The sequence below is a fragment of the Anser anser genome (assembly GCF_964211835.1).
Source record: "Anser anser genome assembly, contig: HAP1_SCAFFOLD_66, whole genome shotgun sequence".
NCBI classification, from domain to species: domain Eukaryota; kingdom Metazoa; phylum Chordata; class Aves; order Anseriformes; family Anatidae; genus Anser; species Anser anser.
Window position 1 is genome coordinate 413,998 of NW_028153466.1, and position 6,617 is coordinate 420,614.

The 6,617-nt window shown below is 40.3% G+C and overlaps 1 long non-coding RNA gene across 1 annotated transcript; it reads right to left on the bottom strand.

Annotated features, from left to right (window-relative positions):
* Positions 1-4,424: 4,424 nt before the first annotated feature.
* Positions 4,425-6,218, bottom strand: LOC310892101. The gene is made up of 3 exons (XR_014577873.1): positions 6,119-6,218; positions 5,318-5,512; positions 4,425-4,803 (listed from the first exon to the last, which is right to left on the bottom strand). It is a non-coding gene; the product is annotated as an uncharacterized lncRNA (long non-coding RNA).
* Between the last annotated feature and the right edge of the window lie 399 nt (positions 6,219-6,617).

Below are 6,617 nucleotides of genomic sequence, written 5' to 3' on the forward strand. Positions count from 1 at the left end.
CGTGAACAAATAATGGTGTATAAATCACTAATTCTATGGATTTACTATTTAAGCACTTAAATACAAACACCTCTGAATGGAATCTGCTCTTTTAACTTCACACTAAGCAGAAAGCATGTTTTCAACTTCGGATTCTTTTTGCTGATTCACACAAATCTGTACAACGTATTATCTGTGAAATATTTTCTTTACAGCAAGCGTGCACTATCTTTACCTCAAAAACAGCTGGAGCCATTAAAGAATCTCCTAAAGAGCAGTCTCCAACAGCTTGCATGCTGTCACAGGGAGCATAGGAGCTGTAGTTGTAGTCAGCGTAAGCATCGTAACTCCTCTGCGAGTGGTAGTTCTGGTAATCTTGGCAATAATCATTATAGTTGCATGACTGGTACCGCTGCAATTCTGCTTTCAGTCTGAAACATGAGAAGTTGCATACAGTCAGAGAACAAGAGACTGTAAACCCAGTTCTGAACTTAAACAATTTGTCAGCTTACATACTTCAAAGCTTAAAAGGAAGCTTTCCTAAACAGTCACCTAAGTGACAGCTTAAGTCACAGCTCAAAACCTCATTTCTATAGAAGCAAGCATCCTCACCTTTGCCAATACCAGAAGGAATTGTTCTCATGGATTAACTCCAGAGCCTTGACATGGTTACCTGTACACATCAAGTATTTTTAGCGTTGGCATAAGCAAGCTGCTGCTATGTCTCTGTGCTTTGCTAAAGATTGATTTAAGACCAGAGACATTTATCAAGCACAGCTGCTTTAAAGATGCAGTCTTAACCCTTCTATCTTTTGTTTGGTTAATTACTAGATCTTATTTCCAGAAAGAAGTGAATGGAGTCAGATTATCCATTTCAAAGAAGCATCTGACGCTGCCTGTCAGTTTGCCATGTCTACCTCCACGTGCTCAGTTTTTGTGTTTGTTTAAAGTCCATTAAACATTCAACAGCTGCCAACTATACCGCTCAGGTGAAGTCAGTCTTGCTTAACAACACAATCGCGATTCTCCAGCGTGACGCCTTATTATTAGTGGGAGAATTACAAAATACGCTGGTTCTTAAGAAGAAAGGGCCAGCTGATTAGCTTTCACTACTTTCCCTTTCAAGATTTTCTCAGGGGCAGCTTCAGACTAATGACAAGAACCAAGACAAGTGCTATCTGTACTAAAACTGAGGTACACTGCATAAAGAACATTCAGATAACCCAGCTGCATATTCAAAAAAATCCGCTGTTTAGACTTGTCTTCACTGATTCTGTACAGGCAGACCTCCTGTGTCTGCAGTGCCCAGTTTCTCTCACTTGAATTGGGGATGCAGAGAAGTGAGTTCTATGCTTTTGGGGAAGAATACAAGCTGAAGGCATTCTGAAATAGCTTCCAAACTCAGCAAACATGAGGGACAAACTAATCCAATGGCTGGGTATTTCAATGCTAAGAGAGCACGGTACTCAGCCATTCAGAAACGTATTACTGATGTGTATTTTAATACCTACATTTGTTTCAATACTGCAAAGCTACACAAGTTCTAATAAAGAGGTAATCCATTGTCTTGTTACTGTAGTAAACAAACAGAAGATACATCATCTTAGGTCTTCTGCTTCCAACTGCACTCTTCCTACATACAGTTGTGTAGGGAAGGAAAATCTGAAAATACTGTTGACGTTCTTCTGGATAGCCGAAGCAAGAAAACATGTTTGTGGCTTATTCTTGTTTTCAAAATAAAACAATATTAATTTAATCAAAAAATTTTGGCAAAGAAGTTTGGACAGTGCTCTCTTGGAGAAGAGCATTTCCATTCTAAAGCAGAAGGAGGCAACATTTGCAGAATTATGCTAGGTAAACAGAAACAGAAGTGTCATTTTTTACTATTTAACAGAACGCACAAGCTAACCTCATGAACATACTGAAATTGTTTATATGAAGTCCTGTTTTGTCAGTATCCTGGATCAAAGTTCATCAAATTTGGTATCAATTCTTTAACCGTTCAGAGACCTGAATTGCCTTAAATAAGTGATAGAACTGAGCCGGTAGAGTAAGAAACCCTCTCAGGAAGTGCTAAGCTTTAAACTCCCCATTGCCCTAAGCTCATGAAAAGCAAAGAATAGCATTCTAAACCTGTTCTAGTAATAACGCCTTTGGCTTTCCCCCTGCGTTCCCATTTTTCCCCCCCACTTCTTTCCTTTCAACCCACTGTAAAACTAGTTATGTGCTTCTCTCAAACTAGAGGGAAAGCTCTAAGAACAAGAACTCCCTAGCATATAAAACCACTTGTTGTCCCTTCTACCTTATGCAGGCCCAAACCTGAAAATATTTACCAATGCATTCAGCTTTGCTACTGTTGAGAAACAAGGCTGGTTACAATGGCAGCTAAGCCCAAGTTGCGCTGTCTGGCTAGACTTAACAGTTGGATTCCCCCAGCCATCCTGAAGCAGGTTGATGAATCCAGGGAGTCAAAACATAGGACTTCTGCATTTCTGGTTTTGTAGACTGCATCCTGTGTGCAGCCACTACAGCAAGGGCCACAGACTTTCCAAAGGCAGAGCTACAAGAATCTGATTATTTAGAATAACTGTATCAATGCACAACTCCTTGGTTACCTTTTAGAAATTCCTATGCTCAGCCGGATTCCTTTTCCCCCCAGACCTGGTGCGTTCTGGCAGTCTTGCAGTGCCCTCATCTGATCACCTTGCTCACCAAATCTGTCATAGGCATACCCTCTACTATTTTCAAAAGGGAGAAAACCAATTCTGGTATGCATAACAGTTACAAAGCTAACGAATTCAATTTCTGTCTTCTACAAAAAACAGAAGATAGCAGCTACTATAGCTTCTATTACTTAAGCAACCTCTCTGGCATGTGCACGTGCACAGAAAAGGCTTTCACCAAATTAAAAAACTTGGGCCAGAAGCAAAAAGCTTATTCCTTGGTAGCATTAAGATGCAACTCACTGAGAGCCAGCAAAACAATACATTTTAAGTGCTCTCTGCGTAAGTAATCAGATTCCATATTTCTGCATATACAGCAGTTAATCAGTTAGCACTAACCCACTCCTTTTGGAGCCACAAACTTTATTGGTCACAAACACCAAGAGCTGGCTGTAATTATCTGAACCAGTATTAACCGGTACCTCTGAACTCTTCAAACAAAAATATCTTTCAGGTGCTCTTAGAAGAACAACATCAATTGCCTGCAACAATTTGATGGCTTTGCTAAACGGAGCACTGAAAAGCACAGTGGTACAGTTTCTTTTGTAGCCTGTTCAGAAATTATAGCCCCGTGCCTACAGCTTCAAATCAGGCCAAGCTTACCAGCCCAACTCTTACAGCTTAAGTTCACTGCACTCGAATGCCTTCAAGACGTGCTTTTAGGAGCCATGGAGAAGAACCCTCTGGTAAGACCACCATTATAAAGTACTGAGTGTTGTTTTACACTTAAAATAGAACTATCTGTTACAGTCATTCATCAGCTTTCCCTAGGCTGCTGCTCTCTCACTACTGAATGTGATCCTGCTCTCAGTTTCCCACTAACTTTTTCCCCCAGCGGTTATGGCCTCTTTTCATCTATGACACTTTTAAGGGACTACACCGTGTTGAAAAATGCTGGTTAACATTTCCTTTTACACAAGGTGCCTCATCGAATTTTCCTGACTAAACCAAACCCCAGAACCTTAACTAGAAGAGGAAGCACACAAACACACACGCCTCCCTGGCCACCATATCTCCCCAAAACATATCTGTTCAGTAACAGACCAACTGTAAGAATACTGCGATTAAAATCAGTATAGCTCTATACACTGCTTTTGTTCGGGATTACTAGCTAATGTCCTTTCCCTTACCCCTTCTGGAATTAATACTGAATTCTGTACTCCAAAACGCGGTTCTTAAGTCATACAAATGACATTTAACAATCAGAATTTTTCCACACAGTGATCCTCAATAAAAACTTCAATCCTCTACTGCAGTCTTTCAACAAATTAAAGGAATACAAAACTGGCTAATAACTGTTCAGTGATTTTTGGACCTTTGTAGCACTAGAGTAACAGCAGTACACTCTGCAGCATAGTTGCAAGTACGTGGGAATAAGATACTCTCTCTCATCTCTTTTTTTCTCTGAAAAGTGTGAGGCCTCTATTTCACCCTACTAAAGATTTTACCACCAACTGTACTGCTAGCATTGAGACACTGCAACTTCTGTGCTTGTATGAGATGCAGGACAGGTTCCTTAAGGTGTCGCAATTTTTTGTCTAAACCTAGTGTTGAGATCAAAAAAGGGATTGCTACTAATTGCGTACGTATCAATAACCAGGACAGAAGACATGCTGCATATAGGAATTAAACTTTTTCTAAAGCTCTAGTACATGAACATATCAAATCCCGCAGATTTTTTCTAGTATGGTTTCAGAGGTCTTACTTGATGGACATAAGCGCACAAGTGAAGACAAAAGATATTCTGTTTACCTGAAGTACTGGTTTGGACCCCAAATGAAAAAGCTGGCTTTGCTTGCTCAGGTTCCTTCTCTGATGGTTTAACGAAACTGAAGTTGAACATAGGTTTTGCTGTGCTCTCTTCTTTTGTACGCTCGGACTTCCCAACTGAAAAGCTAGGCTGTGTCTTTGACTCTTCAGTGTCAGCTTTCTTTCCAAACACTAACGGAGCAGCAGTAGTGACAGAATCCTGCTTCTCTTCTGTCCTTCCCAAAATAAACTGTGAGGCAGCTGCAGACTCTGCACCTGAACACTCTGAGTGAACACCGAATGTAAATGATGGCAAGGCAGCATTTTGTGGACGCAGTCGCAGTACCAAAACCTGCAGAAATAAGTGAATGTCAAGTCCGTAACCCACGGTGTATCTGCAGTACATGAAGGTTTGAACTACATTCTAGTCCTGATCTTTCCAGTCAAAACTGTTTAACAAACAACCAACCAAACAGTAAAACAAACAAGAAAACCCCATGCTTCCTCTCTACATAAAACTTTTCACAATTGTGTTTTCTGCCCACCACCTGGCTTTAAAAAGTATACGAACTTCTTTGAAAGATCATGTTTTTAGTCTGAACTCCAAATGAACAACGTGTAGGGCATGTAAAGAACAAGCACGTCATTAATGAAAGCTTTTCTCTAAAAAGGATAAACTTATTCTTGGGGAAAAGTGTGGAAACAGATGTTATCTAGGCAATATTCCTACAGGAAAAACGAATAATTTTGCCACACCTCAAAGGAAAAAATAATTGTGCTTAACAGGTAAGAAAATAAAAAAAATCAGAGCAAACCAAAAAATAAATCACAGAATATGCATCCTCGTTTTAATCATTAAGGATTACCTTTGAGCTCTGCTTTGGTGCTTGGCTTTGCACTTTCACAGGCTACACACTTCGTGGCCTCTGCTTTGTTTTGAACCAAGCAGGTCTCCCAATCCCAGCTTCCTTCAGGCTTCTTGAATTTGTCTAAATCCAGAAATTCTCCAGAAGGAGCAGAAAATGCAGATGCACTGCTACTGGTCACAGGTGTTGGACCCTCTGTGAGACAAACAAGACAGTTAACCATCCTGTTTGAACATGAACTATAAAATGAGCATTAACTTTTAAATTTGATTTGTCAAATCCCACAGAAATGTTCAAAACTACTCCGCAACTCCCCCCCCCCGCCCCTGAAGAAAATAAAAGCCACCAAAAACCCACAAAGAAACAAAGAAACAAACAAAAAAACCAGAGTGGAACTCAAAGCTTCCAAACAACACACAACTCTGTTCAGCACACAAGCTTCTGCTGCTGTTGACCACAGTGTAACCTCCATAAAGAGGCCTGACAGGTGCCTTTTAAAAAAAAGGTGCCTTTTAAGAGAGAAGCAGAAGATAACGCTTCAAATTCAAAACCGGAAAGACAAGAATGGCTCTTCCCTTCCACGGCACACGCAGAAAACTTTTATCCTAGTATTACTTGCATCGCTCTTCCTCCTGACAAGTGCAACGTAACCGTGCAATTCACTGCACCATGGTCACAGTAAACCCCTCATTTCCAAAATTCCTCCTTGCAATGGCAAGAGCCTCAGACAAAGATGCCGACTGACCGCTCAGAGGTTGGAAGTCCAAGAGAATCAACTCTGTCTGAAATCCATTATCTTACCTCATGAAATTTCAGTCTTACCGCACAGGATGATTACAAAAGCCCGGTCTAGTCCATCTTAATTTGTTTCTTCCAGGATATATTTGCACAGGTGTTTTTCGATGTAATGGCATGTTAAATGACATTTAGAGTCAAAGTTAGAATTAGAATCGTATTTTAAAAACAATACAACCACGCTCAAAATCAATTACGGTCACACACAATGGGAAACAACCCAGTACTGCCCTGAAGAAGTTATCCAGCGGGTCACTCGCTTTCTTGAAGCCTACCACTGACCTTCATAGGCATCTCTCTGCTTTAGCTTAAGACTAGTTAAGACTACACTGTCTTGAAATCTGGCTTCACATCTCCCCTCAATTACATACAAACGGTGAGTAGAGGCATTTTGGCCACATTCTGTAATTTTTTTTACTTATTTTTTGAAAGAGAAAAACGCAGTCATTTTTAACTCTTTCTATGGAGTTCTCATTTTCGCCAGTGAAAAATCACTATGTTGTTT